Genomic DNA, 25,645 nt, shown 5'->3' with positions numbered 1-25,645 from the left:
TTCTACTGGTCTCATCCTGTTTGAAAATGCCTTTGTCTTGGCAGCTGCTGCAGCCCAGGGACAATTTTCCAGTTAAGAAATTAACCCCCACATCAACTGAAAGGAGGGAGAGGAACAGAGGACCCAAGGTTGCTGCCATCACCAACACTCAGCATCACTCAGCAGGAATGTGCCAATTGGACATTATGGAGTTAAGGTGGGGAAGCTGCACAAAACCTAAAGGCAAAGTAAAGTGTGCAGAAAAGGGGTTAAGGCAGAAACCATTCAGCAGATTGGAAATTGTGAGTCATTAATGATGCATATTGTTCAATTTACAAATTAAATTAATTGTGTTAAAAGTTCATGGTTCTGAGTCAAGTAATTTTTCAGAGTGTGCATCATATTTAGAACTATTAAGGAATTTCTATGGATGGAAAGTGAGCTGTTATTTGATGATTATGTCTCTTTCCTAAGAACCCTAAATTAAATTTTTTAAATGTCAGGCAAATTACCCGTGTGTGCATTTCTGAGGCACAAAAGCCTTTTAAGGATGTGATTTCTTCATCTAGTAAGACCTGCTATGCCTCAGTATACACAGCACAGTACAGCATCTGGCCTTTTAAGCATTAAAAGCTTCTGAAACTTCTCAGAGGATAAAGTCATTATGAGGTGTATTTTAAAATTAATCCAATAAATTAAGCAAGAGCTTATTCAATTCAATTTACTTTTTTTTTTTTTTTTCTGCTCTATAGCTATGGAAGAAAAGAAAAAAAGAAAACATTGCTTTTGTTCCCACTGTAGCAGTGCAAGTGTCTAGATGACAAGTATGTAACTATTTCAATTTATTTCTTTCCAGGCATTAATTTTTTACTTTAGTTCAGTTTGGATTGCATTTTATAGTTTTTTTTTCTTTTATTCTTTTTTTCTTTTTTTTTTTTTTTTCTTTTTTTTAAACCTGTACAAAGGGAACATGTTCTTTGAAAGTTTTTGTGCTTTACTCCTGTATTTACATTTTCTGCAGGCAGAAAATATAATGGTAGAAGATCTTAGCATATTGGTGTGCTTGTGTTGTATGAAATTTCACTCTGTAGTCCTAGTTGTATCAGCTCCTTTTAGGTGATGGGGTGGTTTCAGTTCAGAAGACATATTTACATCTGGAAGCTGCAGAAAGCTTTTTTCCAAAGTTCATCATCTTATTTCTGCTTAGGCAGGGAAATTAGCTGCCAGAGGAGTTTGTGAAATTGCTTTCACTGGAAGTATTCAGAATAAATCTCAACATCAAACTGGGGAAGTTTGCAGAGGATGAAATCAGATGATGAAGTGGCAGACACCCATGGAGATACAGGAAGATTTCTCACAAAGGTGCAGCACAGAGTTCACCTTAACTGGGGTTTCTTTTTAATCCCCAGGTCACAGTCTCTGGAAATATTCTGGTACAGAAAGGCAGTGCTGCCTTTTCTCATATGACACCTGAATCTATTCTAACTCAGCTATCAGTGTGCTGATGGATCCTGGTCCTATAAGGAGGAGACAGAATGTATTTTTTTTATAAGGAGCAGGACTAAATTTCTCTATGATAAAAAAGTGTGAAGAGCCCTAAGGGAAGTGCCAAGGGAGCAAGAGCAACAGGAGGGACCTTTATGATGAGTTTTAAGCACAGTCAAGAAGATTTGCCTTTGAAACTCATTAAAATCTTTTCAAATATAGACACTGCCAGAAATCAGTCAAATTTCCTGAGCCTCTATGAGACCCTCTGTGGCCAAGTCCCCAGCACTTGGGCCAGTGGGCACTGATGTTTAGCAAAAACTGCCCTGCAAGAATCACTATAATTTAATGCTCCTCAGTGGGTTTTTTTTTTAATAAAAAACTCTTGACTATGCTGTGACTATGAGCATCATGGGTCCACAAGCCATGGGGTGGGAACATCTGACTCTTCACTACAAAACTGGCATTTCTGTCTGTATGCTGTGATTGTTACTCCAAAGATTTCTGGTTTGCAGGAGTGACTCGCAGAAAACAGTTGGGTGGAAGACTATAAATATTCATTCTGAAAATGCCATAATGTGTCTGCCTCACCAGGCTGTCTCAAAAGGAAGCTTAATTCTTGTTTGGAAGAACAGAGTCCAGAATGGTGGATAATGCAAGCTGCCTTCCACTTTACTTGGAAGCAGAGCTGAGCAGTCACTGTTGTCATGGCATTCTGATGTGGAAATTCAAAAATGAAGGTGCTTCACCTTAAACACATCTTAGGAATCTTTTTTTTTTGTCAAAAATAACACTAGCATGTGCAAAAATACAGTGGTATTAGTTGTCACTGCATGAGGAGAGTGCTATTTTTGATTCGGTCTGGCAAGCACAAGAGGCAGATACTGAGTAAATAATCAGGATTAAACACACCTCTTTCTTAGCTTCACGCTAGATGGCACATTCATGTTTTATAAATTCTTACTGCCTAGATCTGAGGAGCTGGGAATTTTTTTATTTTCACCCATAGCTGTTGTGAGTAACTAAAGGGGAAGACAAAACCATTTTTTTTTTCTTATTTTTACTTCTAAGAATTGTTTCATTCATTCAAAAACCAATAGCTGTAGGCATCTTTTAACTGTAGTTACTTAAAAAATTGCAGTAATAATTAAAACATTTGTGTATGCTGGATGGTTTATGTTTTTAATGCAGCCACAGGTCTGGTTTTTACAGATATTCTTACAGATCACAAAATCATTTTGGTTGTAAAAGACCTTGAAGTCCAGCCATTAGCCCAGCACTGCCAAGGCCACCACTGAACCAGAAGCCACCACTAAGTGCCCCATCTACACATCTTCTAAATACCTCCAGGGATGGTGACTACACCAGTGCCACAGGCAGCCTGTTCCAGGGCCTGACAACAGTTTTGGTAAGGAATTTTTTCCTTGTATCCAATGTAAACTTCCCCTGGGACAACTTGAGGCCATTTCCTCTTGTTCTGCGACTTGGAACTTGGCAGAAGAAACAGACACCCACCTCCCTCCAACCTCCTTTCAGGAGTTGTAGAGGGTGAGAAGGTTTCCTCTCAGCCTCCTTGTCCCCAGGCTGAACACCCCCAGGGCTCTCAGCTCCTCCTCATAAGACTTGGGGACATGATTATAATTCTTTCCACAGAAATTAGTACTGTCTTCCTATGGATTAGTAGCAAATGGAACACCATATGCAAGCAGCACGCAGATTGCTGTCAAACAGAGAACTCATCTCTCCTTTACAGAATAATAACAAATATCAATGTCTATGGAGCTGTGCATGACTGTGGGCACCTCCAGGCTCTGCTGGTGTTACTTGGATAGAAAGAAAACAGAGGAGAGTGAATGTGTGGCAGCTCTGGAGCACATTACCTGGGTGACCTTGGCAGCTCATGGAGCATCTTTTGTCTCAGCTCTGTGGTATAGGGGGAGTTCTGCAGTAACACAGCTCACACAGTTACCTTCTGGCTCTAGGATTACCTGGAGGGAATACAAATGCTACAAAGGTGTATGACAGTATTTTTCCTGTTGCTCTACACACAAACACACTCAATCCCTTGTTTTCAAAACCTGGTAAAAAAATATCACTTCTCAGAAAAGCAGCAGTTCAGTGGCCATCAAAAGTCCTTCTTCCTGCTAATCTTACACTCAGTTGCCCAGCCAGCTTCCCTTCTCCTCTCCTACTTTCCAGTCCCCAGCTGTCCCTGCAATGTCTAGTGACAAAAACTGAACAGGAAACAGACTTGCCAAGTACTGCAAAACCTAGACACCATCCAGATAAATTTGCCTTGTCATTGGGTGCAGTGTTTTGCCTGAAGTAACAAGCTCATGGAATTCCTTTTTTTTTTAAGATGCTGTCAAAACTATCATGTTCCAGAACTGGGTGAGATGTAATCTATAGTGTTTTATCTTTGCATGTGATAACCTCCATTTCAGACTACTGCCTTGTATCACTGTGTGGGGTATACTTTATAGCATTTTATCAGCATTTTATCATGTCTTCAACATATCTACTTTGAAACCATCTACACAGACATTTACCCAGTACAAGCACAGCTTCTTAGCAGCAGGTATGCTCTTCAGGGGAAATATATAGAGTGTAAGCTTGAAAATATGTGAAAGTACAGAAATTCAGCAGAGCACAAATGAGGAAGGAATCTGAGAACACTGCCAGCCCTTCTGCTTCTGACAATATATATTTCATGTTTGTCTACAGGAAATTCAGAGTACAACAAAAACTACAGCAATTCTTTACAGTGGGTTTTCCAATACAAAGCACAATGTTATTGGTTTTTCAGCACAAACAAGCTATATTGGGTAACTTCAAGACATCTCCAGCTTCCTAAAAAAAAAAAAAAAAAAGGTGGTTTTTTTGGCCCTGCTGATAAGGGATTTGCTCTGCCTGTGAGAAAGGCCCACAAAGCTTTACTATTTTTTTCTGTGAGTCTCAGCTGCCATAGCCCCAGAAGGCCAATTTAGCTCACAGTATGTAAGGCAACTTCTCAGCTCCATTCTGCACAGCTCCTGGTCAAAAAAAGCCACAAAGGTGGCATTTCAGAACTGATGTTTCAGAAAAAATCTGAAAACTTCAGAAGCGCAACATCTGGCAACAGCTGCTGAGAACTCAGCCAAGGGGAAGACACAGTTTGCTTTCTGGAAACCAATCCATAGGTATCTGCTCTTCATCCCTGGACACAACCCAGGCCACCAACATAAGCAGGTAAGAAAGCTTAGAAATAATGCTCAGGTTCTCAGGTTGAAGGAGGAGCCTTCTACTGCAGTGTTTCAATGGTTTATCAGAAGATAAACTGCACTGAAAGCCCAGAGCTGCACAGCTGATCATGTGAGTGGTTCTGAAATTTTGTTGAATTGTTTGCTTAGCTGCAGAATGCATTAAAACTTAATGGGAAGATAATAGGTTAAAGATGAAACTGGCAATGGAGAGTAATTTACATTAAGTATTTGTATGTTTTCTCTTAAAAATAAATAGTGGATATGTTGAAATGTGATCAGTTAAACTTTTACAAATGCTTCAGATAAGATATCTTATACAGACATATTTCCAAACATAGAAGATGAGTTTCATAGAGTAAAAAAAAATCATAGAAGTAATTATGAAATAGTTCATTACTCAGGAAATATCTTCTTAAATTTTGATGGAATATTATATAAACATTAAAGAAATTATTCCAACCAGAAGTTTAATAAAATATAAGGTTAAAATTAAAAAAAATGGTCTGCATGAAATTATCTTGAAATACATCACAAACTATTTCATTATATTGCATGGATTATTAATGAAATTTTATTCCTCAAAAATTATAATATTCATGAAGTTTCATAGAAATGTTATCAAAAGGTCAAACAAAGCATAAAGAAATAATCACAGCCCCCCACTCCCACTAAAAAAAAAGACATGAAACTCACTTTTCCATACATAAAAATGTCCTTTAAGAGTACACTTCTTAAACTCATGTATAAACAGTGTACTTGGATTTTCAAAGAGCTTCTTAAAACATTTCCCTTCAAAGGGAACTAAGTTGTCACGGTATAAAAAGAAAAGTCCTCCCATGAATTACCTGCTGATTAATGAATAGGAACAAAAGATAGGAAATAATTACAGTTTTCATAATTAGGGGAAGTTGCCAACATAATCCCAAAGGATCTATGCTAAAACCTGTGCCTTTCAATGTTCTCAGGTATAATCTAAAAAAGGATATTGTAGTGAGCTGACAAATGTTACTGGTGATTCTGTCTTAGGCATAGGAGTAAAAGCTGAGTGTAGGAATGGCAGAAGGAAGTCATGGTTTTGACTGGAAAATAAGAAATAAAATCAGATGTTGATGAAAAGCATTGTAAGAAAAAAGCAGCCCAAAGTGTAGAAATCAGAGTTCTATTAACACTCAAAACAGGTATCGTGGTGTTATTTGAGGTAACTCTGAGAAAATATTCCTTCTTTTACTGTATTAAGCCAAAAAGCAAAACAATGGCAGGTTATTGGGAAAGAAACAGAAAAAAAAAAGAGAAAATGTTACTAGGAGTTTGAAGTGACAAATGGACTATGCTTCCAAAGCATTGGAAGTGCTATGGAAAGGGATAATACAAATGCAATATTCCTGTGTTGGTCTGTTAATTAAATTATGCCCATCAGGTAAGGATTTAAACCTCACTAAAAACAGGGACAAACTTTGTAAAAACTGTACTTGGGGATTTCCTTGCTCCTTTGTATTAGTGACCTTTATTCATTCTCATTATTATCCTATTTTTTTTGCAATTGTTAAACTGTTATCATCAGTGAAAATTTATACTACATCTATGTGGTCAAATCTGTTGGTTTATTCTGTACCTGGAGAATAAAACCAGATTTTCAGTGTTGCAACAAAAGCTGGAGATCCATCATCTGGTCTTCATGGAGTGAGTTTACAGAGCTGTAACTTCTGCAGTGTCTCTCCTACACAGCACTCACACGATGTTATAAAAAAGGATGACCTTGCAAAAAACCTCTGCACACCACTGTTAAAAATTCTTTGAATCTGGAGGAGGCAAAAGAAAGGGTTAGTTGCTTGGCTGATGCAAAATGAGGCTCAAGGCTACAATTATTTAAACAGTGGTGCCTGCTAGCCATGCCTTCAGCTACTTAACAGAGCTGCTTTTTGTCCTTGCATCAAGTTGGACTGAATATATTAGGTAAAAGTATTTATCTTGTTCATTCCAAATGAAGTTGTGGTTATATAACTGATGAAAAAGTGAGTCTTTTTTTTTAAAAACATAGTAGAATATTTACTTATTATTAGGAATGAACCTGAAAGTGATGTGCCAATCTTTCTGATTACTGTCCTTTGAATTCTGGGGTTTTTTTTTTTTTGTAGATTTTGCTGTGTGGTGAGATTAATCGACCTTCAATCATCTTTGTAGAACTTCACTGGATTCACTCCAGCATGTCCATGTCTCTCTTTTATTGGGAAGACCAGTACTGGAAACATAATCCAAGCATTTATCACCAGTGTTCAGTAGAGGGGAAGGGTCACTCTGTTTAAAGTGTGAACTTTTCAATTTTTAAAAGGCTTTTTGTTACTTATCAGGATTCCTATGAATATAGAATTTATAAATTGTTCTGGATTTTTATCTAGACACACATCAGCAACAAAAAGCATTCTTTTCTTTACAAGAAAGCTTCTTGTAAAGTGTCTTCACTGCCAAGAAGCAGGTTAGCACCCGGATCTCCTGAAAATTTATTTTGAAGTGTTTCCTTTTGTTACCCCTCCTCTTCTCTAACATGCTTTTGAAAAGTGAATATTTTCAGAAATTTAAAAGCACAATTTTCTTTCTTTGTTATTAGGGAGGATAAATAGTTCAGCATTATGCAAGGAGATAGGAACATTATGAAAAAAAAATAGGAACAATATGAAAGAGTAGAGCAAGAGTCAACATGGGAATGTATTTGACTTAAATACCTGAACTGAAATGAGGGCTGACACTGAAATGAGGACTAAAACAAAAGGCTGAAAACTCATACTGTTCAGATTCTATTATCTGGGCTTACTTTGTGTTCTGGTACCACCTAGGATTCTCATATTGGAAGACAAAAGAGGATTCTGTGCTCCTGGATAACACAGGTCATGTTCATTTGCAATTTATTTGAAAGCTTCATGATTTTTCAGAGGTAGTTAAAACCTGTATTTATTATGGGATTTCTTGTAATACTTGTGGAACACATAAAGTCTTAATATATGCAAAATAACTTTGGTGATAAAGTCCATAAATTCTCTTTACTGTTACAGCTTTTGTAATTACAGTCAGTGACTCAGTGGCTATTTTGAGACAAAGGGCAGGTACTGTCAAATTTTCATAAAATTTTGAGCCTAAGAAGGCAAAGGTACTGTCGTGACCATCTAGACTGACTTTTCTGTGTTGGCTGAATCATTTCTCTCAGTGAGAGAATCCTGTAGTGATTCCAAAGACTCAAGGTTAAATTAGAACCTCTGTAGAAAAATACTCCGTAGCATAAAAAATATCTTCAAGTCTTGGATTCTAACTTAAGCTGTGGAAAAAGCATCTAGTGTAAGCTACACAAATCTGGGCTCCTTCTTGCAATTGGTAAAGTTCAGTCTCTTGAAAATAGCTGTCTAGGCTAGATGGAACAAACCATCCCAGAAGTATGAGTTTTTTCTAGATAATTAAATATTTGTAGACTAAAATTAGGTGAAACACAGACCTCTAAATATGAATTCTTTTTTTTTTGTGTCCTCTGCATCCATGGCAAGGTGACTGATTATTCCCCTTCACTGACTGAAACAGGATAATGTATTCCCAAAGGTAACTTGGCTTCTAAGACAGGGGAAGTGAAAAGGTTCTCCCATCTCTTCTTACTTAAATGCTTCCTGACCATGGCAGGCAGAAACTTTGTCAGAGCTAAAATAAAACCCCAGATATTCTTTCCTGCTCTGCCCTAAACTATTCACAGCTTTCCGAGGTGGCATAGCAGGATGGAGCTGTAGCATTGTCTGTGTTGGGCCAGACAGATAAAAGAGTCAGATTACACCTCCAGAGCCAGACAAACTTCCATTGCAACCCAGTGACTTCCAGCACAAGGCAGTCTCTCTCCCAGTTTCCTTTTCTATGTGCAATCCAGGAACAGAAGCCATAATTTGATCCCACCATTAAAGGTCTGTCCTCTCCCAGCTCCCAGGCACAAGACTCTAAGGATAAAGTGATATTCAGAATCACCCCACAGTAATTTGCAGACTCTGTACTGTGATACTCCAAAACTGACCACTACAGATAATCACCCAGCAGATGACACCACAGATGTGTGAGAGAATACGTTCAATTTAAGAGGTTAAAAATTCAGTAGCTAACAAATGCATGCATACAGGCAGGTAGGCTGTAAAAGCTGCAGGTAAAGAATCATCCACAGAGCAGTTGGGGGTTGCTTGAATAGCTGTAGGAATAGAATGTCCAGAAGAGGACTCCAGCATCTGCAATGAGTCTGGCACAGGCTGCTGATCAGATGGAGAATGTTATTATATGGCAGAGGTCTCTTTGGAATTACTGTGATATTGTTTGATCAAATTCCATGGTTCTTTTGTTAAATACATGCTCTGCTTTCATAGTGAGCCTTCAAGCTGAATCCATACTATGAGATTTCTTGAATTGTAAGAGTTGTAAGGTAGTGCTGCAGGAGGAGGGATGAGGCAGTCTGCAGACATGCTGTAATTAACCCCAAAATTTATCTCAAGGCATTTCTTCTTTTTGTACATCTTACAAAAGGGATTTAGTCCCTATGATTTTTTTTTTATTTTACATTTTTCTCAATGCATGGAACTTGAATAGCAGTAAAAATGTTAAGCCTAAAGAGTAGAGTTTTTTGTGTTATAATCAGTGCACTGAACACCTGTGAACTGTTGAGTTTAATTGGGTTACAGCTGGTGCTGACTGTGCTTGGAGAGAGGGACAAATGTGTGTGTGGAGGTGTTTAATAACTTATTTGCCATGTGTTTACAGAGCAGTGCCTTGATTATTTCTAGGCATGCCCTTTGATTCCACCTTCCACTCTCACAACAGTAGATTAGAGCAGCCTGGACAGCAGAGTACCAGAAACCTCACTTGCAGAACCATTCCTCTGTGTAAAATAAGGAGTTTACTATAATAATATCACTCATTTGTAGCTTGGAAACTGAAGGGGGTTGGTTAACAATCATACACAGGTGGGACAAGGCCAGGAGTTGAATTGCCATGTTAATTTTCTCTTGCCTGAGGACCACTTCAGCCTGTAGCCTTCAATTATAGTAATTAAGATAAAGGGTAAATGGGACTAAGCTGCATGTATAAGGCTCAGGTCATGCAATCAGTGTGCAGCAGGGAATGAGCCCAGCTCTAAGGCCAGCCTGTTCTAGAGCTGTATGGTGAGTGCAGCCCTCTCACACTTACTGACTTCCACCTCTTTACTCATCTAGGGATTTCTTTGTAACTGGAAAAGACTTTTATATGTTTCTACATTCACAGTTCTCTGAATCTGTTACAGATGATGGCCCTGAGGAAGTGCAGTCCAAACCCAGCTGAATTTATTCATGAAGTTCTGAAGCTGGTAAGTTCTGTACTGATTTGTAGTTTACTTAAATTTGCAAGTATTTCTATATGTAGGCTTAGTACTGGAATGATTGTATGTAAAAAAAAAAAAATCAGTGTGTCAGCCAGGATAGTCATCAGGGGCCTTCCTGATCTTAATGGAATACTAATAAAATGTCTGTCAGAGGCTTTCAGTGCATTAGCTATACCAAAAAGTCAAGGCAATCAATACAGAAAGTCAGTAAGAAAGGAACATTCTGAGAGGATCCTGAGAGGATGCACCTTATTGTATCCATACGTCATTGCTTTCAAAAGCCAAGTCCATCATGTACCTTGGCCAAAAATCTGAGTAATAATATGATGAAATAAGAACTACTGGATTGCAGCAGACATGTACAAAATATCTCACTATTGAGCACCTTATATTCATAACCATGAGATATTTCATAATAAGCTGCTTTGCTAATTGTATGGCACAGAGAAAAGGATTTTCTGAAATAGGCAGACCCCCATGAGACATTAGGAAGAAAGCTGACATGCAGTCTGGTGTCATTTCTGTTTCTAAAATCATTTAAGGTGTGAGGCATTGTGTGCAGAACAAGCTACAGCAAAGAATCTTTTAAGTGCAAGAACATTGTCACAATCTGCCAGCTTTAAAAGGGAAAATAAAATAGCCCTCCTGGTAACTAAGTGAACATCTAACATAGATGGAATTTCAATACATGTAGGAGATAATACTCATTCCTCTCTTTGTTCAGAAATAGATTAAATGCACTTTGTCATTGATTATTCTTTCTGATTTGCTGTGTTGCTTCCACTTTCTAAAGTTTTAACTGGCAGTTTATTCAGTCTGTGCCATGAAGTGAGATGAAATAGATCACAATCTGATTAAATTCTTGAGCTTAATCATCATGAGTTAAACTTATCCTTACATACTTCCCACTATGGACCCCTGAGGGACACCTCTCCTCACTGGTCTCTCCATGGACATTTTGCTGCTGGGTGCAACCATCCAGCCAATTCCTTATCCACTGAGTGGTCCAGATCTGAACCTCTTCATTTCAGACACAAGGATGCCTTGTGGGACAGTATCAAATTCTTTTCATAAGTCCAGGTAGTTGACATCAGTCTCTCTTCACTTACCCACTTGTGCTGTCACCAAGTTTGTCAGGCATGATTTGTCCTTAGTGAAGCCTGACTGTCACCAGTCACCTCTCTCTTAGCACAGTTTCCAGGAGGATCTCCTCTGTGATCTTGCCAGGTGAGACTGACCAGCTTGTAGTTCCCTGAGTCTTTCTATTTTTCCTTTTAAAAAACGGAGGTTATGTCTCCCCTTCTCCTGTCACTGGCAACTTAATTTCAAGTAGGTTGGGTAGTGGCTTAGCCACTGGTAGAACTTCATCTGCAAGTTCCCTCAAGACTCTCAGATGTTTTATCAGGATCCCTGAATTGTCACTAGAACTCGCATCCTTTTTGAAGGGTGGAGAAAAATGAGCTATTTTTAAAATTTGTACATGATGTGGTTTTTCTTCAAATAGTCTTTTTTTAAATCTTAAAACTGTAAAATGTCTCGCTGAGTGCAGCTCACCCTATATCTCTACATGAGAACTGCTTAGTGAGCTGTACCCTTTCTCTACAAAGCAAGGTCTTCCATAAATAAAAATAGTAAATAATAAAATTTTCAATAAAGGGTACCAGTTTCATTTACATGCACAGCTCTAGTTTTTAAGTCAACTCATGATGAAAGCATCTTGGTGTGCTTCTCTCTTCTTACAAGATGCAAGACACATTCATGACATTTCTTAACACTCGGAGGAATTAAATCAACCTTTATCCCACTGGAAAGGGATTTAGGTATTATGGGGGTAGATGACAGCAAAGCAGAGACTATTTGAAGAAAAACCACATCATTTACAAAGAAAATAACAGATAGTGACATTAATTGCAAGGCTCTGTTCTGCCTGTTAAATTTGAATGAGGCAGCTTAACATGATTTTATAGTGATGCACATGGGATTTTTTTGGTAGTACTTTACTTTTATTTCTGATATACTCAGGATCTTGCTGGCCTCATTTGGTTTGAACCTTTGTAATGGGCTTCCTGGTATCCCAGATCACATAACTACACCTGCTGCAATAAGTTATCAGCTGCCAATACCTTACAGTTCAAAAGGATATAAAAACTAAGGTTAGCAGTGATGTAATAGTCAGCCCCATCATATCACTGACAAAGGTAAAATAGTTCCTACCTCCTGTGGCCGGAGGAGGAGAAATAATTTGTTGTGGTAACTCCAATTAAAAAAGATGCTAATATGCTAATGGTGTGCTGATGTGACTGTCAAATATCCTGATGAGCATCCTCCAGTTTTTATCTGTGCTCTTTCTGATCTTCCATTTCTTTTCTCCTGTACTTTGAATACAAGGTCTCTAGGGACATGGTTCATTGAGTATGATAGGATAGTATTGAATTAAATAACCCAGGGAATCTTCCTTCTCTGGTACACAGGGCAGCTTGGAACTTTGTTTTATGGAGCTTCTGAGAAATAGCAACTTTTAGTATTATCATGTCTATAGTCTGAAAAAGATAGATGACAAAGAGAGAGGGAGACATGCAGTGTAATTAATGTTAAAAAAAATTACTTTTAGTAGTATCATAATGATTTTACTAAAACCTCAATGACCGGATTTTCTTTTAGGACTTGACCAAAATCCCATTGAGGTCAACTGTAGTCATCATAAGAACTAAACTGGAACCAGTAACATTTGTTTTAAAATAGAAAACTCTTACTGAAGGGAATAGAGCTCACATCAGTCTAATGCACAGATTTCCCCACTCTTCATCAGGAGTCATTACAAAGATTTCAACGAAAAGCTTGCATTTAAAATACCATGAAGCCCTTACAGGAGAAAAAAAAAAAACATAGAGGACAAACACATAGGAAGAATGCATTTAAAATGATAAACCTAAAAGATGTTCTGAATGGGCTGTAATGAAATTATTTAGATGATAAAAGAATCTGACCGTGTTCTGTATGAAGCTATTTTGATACTAAAATATGGCAACACAAATGTTGTTTATCAGGAAGAGTTTTTAAGTCATGATACAAAGAGGTGTTTGCTACATATTTTATTTTGTGTCTAAAATGCTGTGAAATTTCTGGTTTTTAAAATGAAATGGGTTGTGGATGAGTGAAGAAAAACAATTACTCTGGAATTCAATTTGTAAAATGTTTATAGTTGTTCACTTTTTTCCTAATTTTATGTTATCCCTGGTACAGTCTGTCAAAACTGGAGCTCTTCATACTGCAGAAACATAGAGCTTAAAGTGATACCATAGCTAAATTAACAATGTTGAAGCTTTTCCATTTGCTTAAGCTCTTGCTTTCCCCAAATATGTACTGAAAGGCATGACCTCCACACACTAAGAAGTAATTTCCTTAAGCTGCAGTTCATTTAAGTAAAAACCAACCAACCAACCAAAGAAACAAACAAAAAGAGGATGAGGAAAGCCTGGTCAGACTTGGATGGGGACCTCTCAGCAGTCACAGACACAAAGGTCCCTCTTTCTGGGTTTCTTGCACCTATGTTCTATTAACTTTAAATAATTTTAAGTAAAGACATCTATCTAATAATAGACCTCAAATTTATCTAAAACTTAAGGAGAGATGACCCAGGTAGAAGAAAATAACTTTAGCATTACTAACATCATGAGGGCTCTCCTGCAGGTGCCCATGGAGCAGCAACTTGAAAAACAAACAAACCAATTTTTCTTGGGTAAAATAGATATGGTAGTCAAAATTTATACTGCTCAGGTTTCCTGTCTGCAATAGTTTTTATCTCAGTGAAATTACCTGGATGAAGAATATTATACTTAAAGGTCATTCCTATGTACATGACCCTGAGCTAATGAAAAAGGGAAATTTGTCCCAGATCTACCACAGAGAAAAGATTTGCTGAGGAAAACATAAATGTGAATTCAGTTTTGATGTCTTATCCCCCAGGAAGTTCCCAAGTACAATCCCTCAGACAAACTGTGCTGTCTGCTTCCCCCAGAGCACTAGATCCCAGCAGGTGGTCCCAGTATCTTTCTGCCCACTTGTCCCTCAGCTTCATCTTCCCAGTGCCAGCTCTGCATATTCCCTTGGTGACATTCCCTGCTGGAACCTCCATGGGAACACTACTGCACAAAGGTTCCTTGGTCCTCCTGCAGCTCCTATTGCCAACTTCCTTGTCCACATCTAAAGAACCAGAGGAAAACCCTGGGCAAGTACAATGAGGATGATCTTGAGTGAGGTTTAGGAGTTTCTCTAAAGAGTGAGCAGGTAGTTATGGACAGTTCAAGGACTGAAATAGGAATTTAAATAAGATTTTTTTATTTTTTTTTTTAAGTTCAATCATTACATTTATCAAATTGTGAGTGAACTACATATAACATTTTTAGGAACATGGGCTTCCATTTGAATTGCCCTCAGTGCTCACTGGATTGAGTGCACCAATAGCACTAAGTGTAATTGGTTCTGTTGCCTCCTGTACTGTACTAATTTGATTTTGGTCCCATCCCAGCACCCATCTGCTAAAAAAAATCAGTTGCAACAGCCTGAAACTCCTCTGTTGTGTGTGCCAAGTCCAGGTGTATACATGAAAATATTACCATTGATGCAAAGTAAGAGATGGCCAAAGTTCTGCTCTCTTAATGAGTGAAACCTTGCAAAGGGAAGTGTTTTGTTAAGTGGAATGGATGGTCACAGGAAAGGTTCTGCTAAACCAACAGGCAAACTGTTGCATTGCAGCAAAAATTCCTATCACACGTACTTCATGTAAACCCAACTTGTTTCCACAAAAATGGTTATGTGGAAATACAATTTAAAAGTAAAAGTCGACTTCTAGCTCTGAAAAAGGAGTGAAAATGAATGAACACAAAAAAGATATTTAAAGTCTCCCTCTACTTCTGTAAGAAATTCAGTACCAGATAACATTCTGAAGTTTAGTTGATTATTCTGTTAGGCATGACACAACAACAACAAGAAAAAAGCAAAATCACAAGAAAAAAAAGGTATTAATTTAAAAATTAGGGATATGAATGCTCTGAAATTAAATTTATTTGACAGCTGTCTGGATGAAAGTAAAAATATAAAACAAAAACCCAGCGATGGAAATTCAGAGATTGAAAATCACCCTGCAAAACACTGTGGTTTTATTTGGTAGTAAAACCCTCCCAAGGAGGAGCTTTTAACTGCCTGCTAGACACATCAGAAGAGGAGAAAGAAAAAAAATCTGATATCACAGCTATAAGCAGAGGATGATATCAGTATGCATGCAATTGCTGGTTTTATGTGTTTCTTATGTAAATGTATTTCCAACTTTATAAACAGAGCTATAATCTTTCCCATTTTTTTCAATAAAACCCATTTACTTTGGACTTTCAGCTTACACAATGTTTAAAGTGGTGTCAGGTGCATTTCATACTCGCAGCACAACCCTTCTGCAAAAGCAAAGATTTCAAGTAAGTCAGCACAGAGACACAGTTGCTCCCTGGTTTATCTTCATATCTTAAGAACAGGAGTATTTTTCTCATCAAAATCTAGAAAAATCTAGAAAGCAATCTAGAAGTGACTCTAGAAACCACTCTAAAAGCTACTCTTGAAAGAAGATCTAAGAGCAACTCCAGAAAATAATTTAGAAGTTAATCTAGAAAGGCAGCTAGAAAATTCTGGAACCAGCTCTAGAAGATACTCTACAAGTAATGCTAGAAAACAGTCTAGAAGCAGCTCTGGAAGCTACACTCATCCTGGGCACAAAAAGAACAATCAATGCTTAAGGATTAAATGAGTTGTCACTTTTTGGTGACAGTTTCCACAGAAGCCTAGAAACCTTGGACTTTAAGTTTTGAATTTTGAGATCCAAACTTCTTTAACTTCCTGCAAAGCTGTGCACTCTGCAGAATTGATTTCCCAGATTATCCCATTGTTCTCTGCCTGGATTTAATAGGTGTAAATTACATTTACCCAGTTGGAACTGTTCAGATCCATTGATGTGAACAAAGTGTTGTGAATTCCAGCATTGCCTGGAATTCCAGCAGTCCTCCCTGCAAGCAGCCCTGGCTGCCTGGTTATGTGTCATTTCTTCCTCTTTAGCAAAGCTGAACACACACAGACTTCCCTTGACATCATTAGAACATTTAAATGCTGGAAAGATGAGGCTCTGTTAGTTTTGTATTTTTTGCATAGGAGGTGAGATAATATTCTGGGTTTGTTTGTTTATTTAAAGCAGCACGGTGTGTTCAAAGGAATGGATCATAAAATCCCAGGAAGTTATAATACTATTTGTGTCTCAGCTTTAAAATGTGATCCAATCATCTTCATTGAATTGCAGAAATGTTCAGCCTTAGAATGTGGAAACAGGGAAATTGCAAACCCTTGGTATATAATAAGCTGTTCACCTTCAGGGTTCTCTTCCTGACCTATGGCACCCTTGAGCTGTTGTTCAGACCTTTAACTGGATGACAGATGACTCAATCTCACCAACCCTCATGTGCCAAAATGTGTTTAATCCAATTAATATTTATGTCCTATAAGACATAGGGTTAGCAGTTCCCTGGATGCCATTAAATAGGAATCAATACAAATTCTCAGTCTAACCCAATATTATGTACAGGGGCACAGCCTTCTTAGAAGAAATGTGTTAATCACAGATTTCAATAATTTACTCCTAATTTTACACTAGAGTAAATCATATCTGAATCTGCATTTCATAAAAGATTATTGGGTATTAGAGACCTTTCAAGGGTAGCAGAAATCAGTATTTTAAACTTCTGGAACTTAAAATTGTTATTTGTTCAACGTTTTGGTGGTGTTGTGTGCCATTAGCATCTGATTCCTGAACTCAGACTGAAAAGATACAGAATCACAGAGTTGTTTAGTTTGGAAAAGACCTTTAAGATCAAGTCCAGCCATTAACCCAACACTGTTAAGGCCACCACTGACCCATGTCCTTCAGCATCACAGCTACATGGCCTTGAAATCCCTCTAGGAATGGTGACACCACCACCACTGCCCTGGGCAGCTCATTCAATTGCCTGACAACTTTTTCAGTGATGAAATTTTCCTAATATCCAATCTAAACCTCCCCGGGTTGTCCTGTAGGTGCCACGCTCCACATCCCTGTCTTCCTGCTCTGGGGGTTGGTACCTGGGGAACAACTGGTCGTACTATTAAAGACTGAGAAAAATTACTCAGGATTGTGGCAAAAAAATAAATTAAAAATTTTGTAAGTGTGTAATTAAAAAAATACCAAACCTTCCAAAAAATTGAATTTCCATATGAGAGTTTTCTGATGTTCTGAAAACATTAAGGGTCCAGTGAACACTGGTTACTTTTGAGAACCATGTCTTACTATTCAGTACAGAATTAATTATTTGAGACAAATAGAACTGCTAAGAGCCAGGTTTCACTGCATGAGACTCAGACCTGGGTGCTTACATTAACTGTGAGGACAGGGATACTGCAATCTGCCAGGAGAAATTGTGGAAAGACAGAATAGTACATGGAAATGTAAGCATTTGTTTCAGAAAATGGTCAGGAATGCACTTAGGAAGTAATTTTCAGAGGCCAGTAGAAAGAATAAGTGATGTCTTATTTCATCATATCTCTGATTGCTTGATCTTCTGTCATTCAGATAAATATGGTTCATCTTTTTCTTTTTCTTTTTCTTTTTTTTTTTTTTTTTTTTTCTTTTTTTTTTCTTTTTTTTTTTTTTTTCTGTAGTAAAGTTATTAGTGGGGAAAAAAAATCCTCAGTTACATTCTTTATTGTTTGCATGCCCAACAGGCAAACTCAGAGTCATCATATAGAAAAAGACACAAAATACCTGGTGAAACAACATGTATGCACTTTCTTTCTCCCTGGCCTCCTATATATCTTATTACCTATCATATATGACTTTGTTTTTCCACTCTACTCTTCTAAATAGGAGTTAGTTTCACTTCAAATAATGGCCATTTACCCTAGAAGTAAGAAATGACAATATGAAACTTATTGTTTCTGCAGAACTGGATGGTTATTGCTGTCATTGTACCCATTTTCAGTGGTCAAGTGATACCTCTGAGAAATAATATCTCTTATTTAAAGTACACACTGTTCCTGTGTGCCACCCTTTGAAGTCACCTGGCACGTAGCCAGGGTGGCTAAGGTCACCAAAGAGATATGTTTTAAGGAGATAAATCATCACAGCCCTTTGGTAGCTTTGTAATAAATGCTTTAATTAAAGCTTAACATCAGAGGCTCCAACATCTGGATCAGTTTTAATTGTAATTCCTAATTTTCACCATTCTGTGTCTTCACCTCTGAGAGAGCTGAAATGCCCTCAGCTAATTAGTTCTGCTATTCAATATTCTGCAAATAATTTATAAATAAAGCTTAAATTTTTAAGGCATAGTGTTATATAAAAGGGAATAGAACTGTGCTGTTTCAATCCTACAGCTAGCAGTGCCCTTTAAAATAGAAAAATACCAGATTTTTTGATATTAATACTATTATTCTTGTTATCTTATTGAGATAGATCATGGATACTTCAGCTGTTGTTCCACACAATTAAGAAACAGGAAAAAGAAGGCCAACACAGAACCAAAATGCTTACAGTTAAAGCATCAAATTTGCCCCAAATCTTGAAGCTGGTATTGTCCCTTTTGCACTAATTTTTTGCATTTTAGCATTATATATATTATATATATATATATTATTATTATGTTTGTATATATATGTATCTCAATTATATAGTATTAATAATAATTTAAGTTTGGATGTTTTCTGATAATAACTGTAAGACTTTGTTTTTTTGCACCAACTTTCCATAGATAATATAAAGGAATCTTTTGGGAAACCTGGAGTGGAAAGATCTGTCTTTGATTAGATTTTGGTGGGTTTTTAAGCCAGATGTGCATTTACATTGTAAGAACCTCAACACCAATGAACTTTACATTCTTTGTTTTCTGGGAAGCAGAGTCAGCTTTATGCTTTGGTATCTGGTTGCTGCAGGAAGAAAGTAGTGAGAATTTCTCAGTGAAATCTGGCTTTGGGATCATTAGCTGTGCTTTTTTGTAAAGCTTTTTGGGGTTTTATCTGGGATAGGTGAATATGTGTGTATTTTACTACATTAGGCTGAATTCCAGGGAAACTTACCTGCTTTTAGTGCAATCACCAAACTTCAACTCTTCCAGGAGACTGAGTTTTCTGTGTGCTTTTTGGTGGCCTTCAGCAGTCACAAGATGTCATATAAGGGCAGGTGTCTGATTACTTGCACATCAATAATATGGAATAAATTGATTATAATGAACTGGATATGCCTTTCACCCCAGCAAGCTGGACCCCAGATAGATCTTGTTGATCTCTAACTACCATCACTACCCCAGTTTTACACCTCAGCCAGAAGATGAGACTTCAGCAGCATTTTAGGGCTGGACTTGATGATCTTAAAGGTCTTTTCCAACCAAAACACTTCTGTGATTCTATAATATAATCTTTGGCTTTTGCTTTTTCCATGTAGAGTGAATGTTGAATCACTACATGGAGAAAGTTTAGAAACATTCCTGGTGTTCTTGCTATATTCCAGTTTGTGGAATCAAGTGGTAAATTCTTCTTACCTAGCTTTTAAGTGATGGTTTTGTTACTGATTTCTGATAAATGTTTATCCCAGATGTAGCTGCATTTTACCCTATCATTAAAAACTCATTGGAAAATATCTTGGGAGACTTTGAGACAGAACAGGAGATATAAATGGAATATCCTATTAATATTCAATTAAACCAATAATATCTGTCCAACTGAATCACAGTTATATCTCCTACCAGCTTTTAAGTACAGTTTATTTTATTTTGGTGTTTAAATTCCCATTGTGTAGAGCTGTGCTAGTTTCTTTGTGCTAGTTTTTTGCTGTTTATCTTCAGTTCTTCTAAATGTTTGATGGAGAAATTACAGAGCAGGAGCCAGAGGTATAAGAAACAGAAGAGTCTTAGGCAAAATAATGATTTTGACATTGTGTCCACTTTATAAGCACAAGTCTCAGTGAATTCCAGACTCTATCTGATTACACATTTGCACACTGCTGGATGGTTATTTATCTGCTTTGACAGTGGGGCCAGAGGAATGTTCGATGAGCCTTAATTGTGTTAATTTATATAGATTGAGGCTTTTCTGAGCTTACTTTTCTCATCAGGATCTAGCCAGACCTCTTCACACTGGTCACTTCCTATTTATATGGAATATTTGCTGCTTCACCAGGTACTCCACCAGTTTCAAAGAAGCAAATAATTACCAAAAAACCCCTAAACACTCACACAGAACCCCGAAATAGTAAGAGGGGATCCAGTTTCTTCTACCTATGAATAAAATAGAAATAACCATAGTTGTGGTTGAAATATGGAGAAGGTTAAGAAATTAGTGTTATCTGGTTTTCTTGCTTTTTAAGATTATAATTTTCATTATTTTTATTAAATGCAGATGCTTTCTCTCTAGATTTTTAGTGTGAACTATTCCCTTTTTTACAGATGAGCAAGGAAAACCAAAAAAATCTAAATTAACATTCCAGGGATTTCTTGTGGGTGTAAGGCTACAGGGTTTGATCCCCATGTAAGTCTGCAGGTAAAAGCTAAAATTTATATTTAAAGCTAAAATTGGAGGAAGAGGACCTTCAGTTTGGGTCAACTCTACTACTCTTGCCATGATCTCAGTTTTACCCAGGAATTTTTCTGGTATCAGTAGGTCATAGTACCTAAATAAGTCCAAAACTAAGCCTGGATAGATTAACAAGCCAAAGCCTAGAAAATGAACAACAGAAATGATGGTAAAAGTTCATTGTATGAGGGGATACTGAAAGTAATGCTGCAAGATACTGTATAAAGCAGCAGAGTAGAAGAAATATAAAAATGCAAAGCCACAAGTCCTGCAGGAAAGGGGTAGCAGGGAAAGGGAAAAGGAAAGCAGGTAGCAATTGCTTCAGAAAGAGAGAGAGATTCAAGAATGTGGTCAGCAGGTGGACAGACTGGGAATGATGGCAGAACAGAAGTGTTTGAGCAAAGTATTGGTTGGTCTTCTTCCATCAGTTCTTTGCTGTGGTTGTTCTGATACATCATTAATGGATAGATTATCCATGGATGCCACCACATTTATTTTTTTTTTTTTAATGCTTCAGTCAGTGATCTCCAGCTGGAAACCATGATAAAAATAGAGAGTATTGTGTACTTATGAGTCAGTGAGAGCAGTAAAAGCAGATGGAGCTTCCCAAGGAAACCCTGCCCTAACCTGCAGATGGGGAGCAGGGTGCAGACAGCAGGATTGCAGCTCTTGAGCGGTACTTCCGAAGGAAAGCTCTTTGCTCTGGAGTCTCTGCTAAGTTTCCAGGGAAACTGATGGCTAAACTGAGCATGTACAGACTGTTCTCTGAGGTGGAGACATTATTTTCTTAGATTCACAGTTCCAGCTAAAATTTCCCAGAGAACAAGTGAGCCAGAAGAGCTTAGATGCTTACACTGGGATTTGAGTTGCTCGTGTTAGTGCCATTTCCAGCTTTGCCAGCTCACCTGCAGGATAATCTAAAAAATTGAAGCTATGCTGTAATATTTAGGATCTCTAATATGAAAGAACTTAAAATATGTATGAAAAAAAAATGTGCATGGGTTTAAAAGGCCCTTCAGCATTGTATAGGACAGAGGAAAGTGTTAAAGGACAGCATTACTGCCACCTATTCTTCCATTTTCATGTCAAGCAGCATAAGCTCCAAAGGCCTGCAAAACAGAATGGGCATCACTCTGTTCTTCTTGACATTTTAACTCTTATTTTAGTATTTTAAAAAGATCATGGAGGTCTTAGGACCTTTTGTTGGTGTTCAAGAATATATATAGATAATAGTCAATAGATTCTTTCTAGGCAGAGTATTAGTCCTAAAGCATCAGCTTCATGACACTGAAAGTTTTGAAAAGTCTGTTTGATAACAAATCTTCCAAAGAGCACTAAAACCCAGTACATCCCTTCATCTTCCTTCTCAAGCTAAATACCTCAACCATTAGGCTACACTGTCATGCTAATACCACTTGCTGGATGACTTGAAGCAACTTCAATTATTCTACACAAAGTCAGAGTAGTTGATTAAAGGAAATTCAAAGATATTTACCTCTTGACATGAAGGAATAGCTCATTTACTGATGATGTGAAGAAATCTGAATGTGGTTGGAATTATGACACTGAAGTCCTTGGCAGTCAAATCAGTAAGTCCACATCCTGCATGATACTTCATCCCTGTCACTCCTGGCAATAATGACAGGCATGACAAATCTCAGTTTGTGATTATGAGAGGGACTGGGCATCTGGCAGATGCAAAAGATGAGTTTTATCAAGTTAGGTGGCTTTGGAACTACTCCAGAAGGAATCTTAGACATCTGGGGCACCTCTGCAGCACAAGTCAGCCTGCACAACCTCTGCCTGCAAGTTTTGCAGATTAGGAGATGCAGGAGAGGGATGTCATAGGGAGGTGTGGATGTCTCAGCTTGGGGTTTATGTCTTAAATACAGGAGTCAGACTTGACACTTTAATTTACTTTATGGATTCAACCCGAAGTAACTCCCTTTTATGATTAAACTGTTCTGTTCACAGGAATCTTATCGCAAAGCAGTGAATTCGATGTAGCATGCAGGTGATATTCTACAGACAGAACTCTCTCTCCTTGTCAAAGATGCTGAATATGTTAAAAAAATTTTTAAAAAAGGAAAAATGTTTTTTTATAATGAAAAAGCCAATTTAGCTTCCTGCCAGAAAGGCCATAACATAGGACGTGATATTAATGTCATCAGTGAAGCAACTTATGGCTACTTTGTTACTGATTCAGAATTAACACTGTCCTTAAGAAATAAATAAATAAATAAATAAATCTGGGACTTTCACACACTCCAGTCCTGCATTTGGGATTTTTGGATATTTTGGAGAGACTTACATGGTTTCGGGAGACCAGTGTTTTGTCATACACTCTTTTTTCTTCTTTTGTGGTGTAATTTACAGTGGTGACATTCCAGTATTGCTGACTTGTGAGTCTGAAGGCCAGGATGTAGATTGGATCAGTAGCTCTCTGTTAAGAATAACAAAATTATTAAGGTTAAGAACAGACTTTTAGACCACAGAAGCCAAACTAATAGAATGGAAATTGCTGCTGGATGCACCATACTTGCCAGATTCCTTAAGAAAAAAATTAATAAAACAACCTGCTTAGGGGATGAAATTATCATCACCAATTGTCACTATGAAAATGCTTTTCTCTGGAAATGGGAATGTGAACCCAAATGACTGAAGTCTAGTTCAAAAGCATGGCAGAAATAGAGAGAGGAGAATGGATATAATTTAATCACACCGTAAAGTCAGTATCTATCTGCAGGAACATTTGCTGTTTACTGTAATTTCCACAGACATTTCATTTTTAAATGGAGATGTGCTTAGGTTTTCTTATGCAGAAAGTTAGTGAAATAAATGCTGTAAAGCAGCAGAGGAGCTAACAGGATAGTTAAATTTAAGAATATACATATGGAGAACAAGCATGAGAATTTATGTTGCCATTCTTAAAATTGTGCAGAGTAGCTCAGATTTTTGAATAGGCACACACAAACTTTACCACAAGAGAAAGCAATAAAATAGGAAGATAAGTTCATGGACTTATTACTTTTCAAATATATGGTCTACAAAATGTATTAAAGAGTTCAAGCCATATCTTATGGTGATTTAAATTGATAAAGTTCAGGAAAAGGAAGGAATCTGTGCTGAGTTTCATCATCTAAGGATCTGCCTCCCTCTTCATGTTGCTGTCTTAGGGCACATAAAGGGAGAGAAGCTGACTTGCCCACAAAAATCAGATTACAGAAGGAAGCTGATCTGAGTTGACATGATTTGATTTGGGTTAGAAGATTAATCCAGGCTTCAGCTGCCAGAGGCTTTTAGATAAATAGCACTTAGCCCACTTACACTGAATGGATTTTTTTTTTTTTTTAAAGGAAGGATTATTAATTAGAACAGCAGTAACTGGAAGTGTAAGAGCTCTGCAAAGATTTAGGATTTGTGTGACAAGGCTATGAAATACTGCTGTCCTCAGAGATTATTGTATTGATGTTTGAAGTGGGATATGTCTTTCTGTGATCTGGTTAGCAAGTGTCCTGGTGAGGAAAAAAAACAGGAAGGATCTAAAAGCACTGAGGAGAGAACAAAATCCTCTTCTTGCCTGCTCGAAAAGGACTACAGACACAAAGGTTTCCAAATATTTCAAATGCCAGTCCCAGCCTGAGGCAGAGTAAAACTTTAATCCTAGGTAAGACAAGTATTGCAACAACTTCACATTTCAGTACACGGGGTGGGTGACAGAAGTTTCATGTTGCCAGCAGTGAGATGGGCTCCTTCTCTGTGCATTTCCTTCAGATGGATCCCTCTGAAATATTTCAGTTTTGAACTTGTCATTACCCATGTCTCAGAGCTGGGTTTTCCTTAGATAGCAGAATCTTCTGCTAGGTTCTCTCTGAATTTTCCTCTAAAAACGGTGATTTATTGTAATTTGTCTGTAGTTTAATAAGTTTGGCTATGAGGAGCAGGGTGTGGGATTTTGTTCCATGAAAAATGACAAAGGAAAACTTTATTTTGGAGAAGGATATTTCCAAATATTGGCCATAAAAATGACCAGTGCTGGAGCACCTCTGCTATGAGGAAATGCTGGAGAGAGTTGGGGTTGTTCAGCCTGGAGAAGAGAAGGCTCCAGGGAGACCTTATTGTGGCCTTCCTGTGCCTGAAGGGGCTACAGGAAAGCTGAGGACAGACTTTGTAGAAGGGCCTGTGCTGATAGGATTGAGAGGAAAGGGAAAATTTCTATCCCTTTTGAATTAACAAGTGGCATAATTCTAGCAACCAGCTGCTAAAATACTGATTTATTTAATCTCAGCTTTTATTTACAGCATTAGAGATTATTCTGCAAAGGCAGTAATACAGAGCTTGCTTTTAGAATTTTTATTAATATCAAAGAAGCTCTAATATCTGTAGAACTTTCATGTGATCCATAAACACAAAAATCCCCCCCCTTTGCAAAAAATAACTGAATGGCAACATAAAGAATACAAAGGAAGTTCCTTCACTGATAGTCTGATTTGTCTTTAATTTATTTGAAAGGGAACTCAGGGAGGACTGACTCCTGTATGTCTGCAGCTGTGATGGACCAAAAGTGGGCAAGGGAAGGGTGAGAAAGTCAGGGAAGTGTAAGTGACAACATACTTAGAAATAAAATTTGGAATATTGGAGGGAGATGATTGCTCAACCAGAAAACCTCTTGCCCAAGGAGTGAATCCCTTCTGGAGAGAACAAATTATTGTATAATATAACTTCCAAGCTAAAATGTGCTTTACCTGCATTATTGTGGCATATTATAGATCCTTCCAAGCTGCAATAGAAGAATTTGTCTTTTTCCTGCTTTTCAAGTTAGATACTGGTTTTGTAGATACAGCTCTATCTAAATATGCTTGAATGCTCTACCTAAATATGCTAAATATGTACATGTGTGTGCTTGTGTTTATATCCATAAGTATAGGTAATGCAGCTT

At 37.5% G+C, this 25,645-nt stretch overlaps 1 long non-coding RNA gene across 2 annotated transcripts in view; it reads left to right on the top strand.

Annotated features, from left to right (window-relative positions):
• Positions 1–25,645, top strand: part of LOC139800340 (uncharacterized) — a 214,015-nt gene that overhangs the window by 141,744 nt on the left and 46,626 nt on the right. Inside the window, exons 3-5 of one of the 2 annotated variants that reach the window (XR_011727710.1) lie at positions 2,689–2,872; positions 4,189–4,692; positions 9,997–10,059. This is a non-coding gene — a long non-coding RNA (uncharacterized lncRNA). The remainder of the gene's footprint in view (positions 1–2,688; positions 2,873–4,188; positions 4,693–9,996; positions 10,060–25,645) is intronic. The other variant, XR_011727711.1, reaches the window with a different exon arrangement.

The sequence above is a fragment of the Heliangelus exortis genome, chromosome 10 (assembly GCF_036169615.1).
Source record: "Heliangelus exortis chromosome 10, bHelExo1.hap1, whole genome shotgun sequence".
NCBI lineage: Eukaryota > Metazoa > Chordata > Aves > Apodiformes > Trochilidae > Heliangelus > Heliangelus exortis.
The sequence above is the reverse complement of the archived record's forward strand: the minus strand, read 5'-3'. Positions and strand labels throughout refer to the sequence as shown.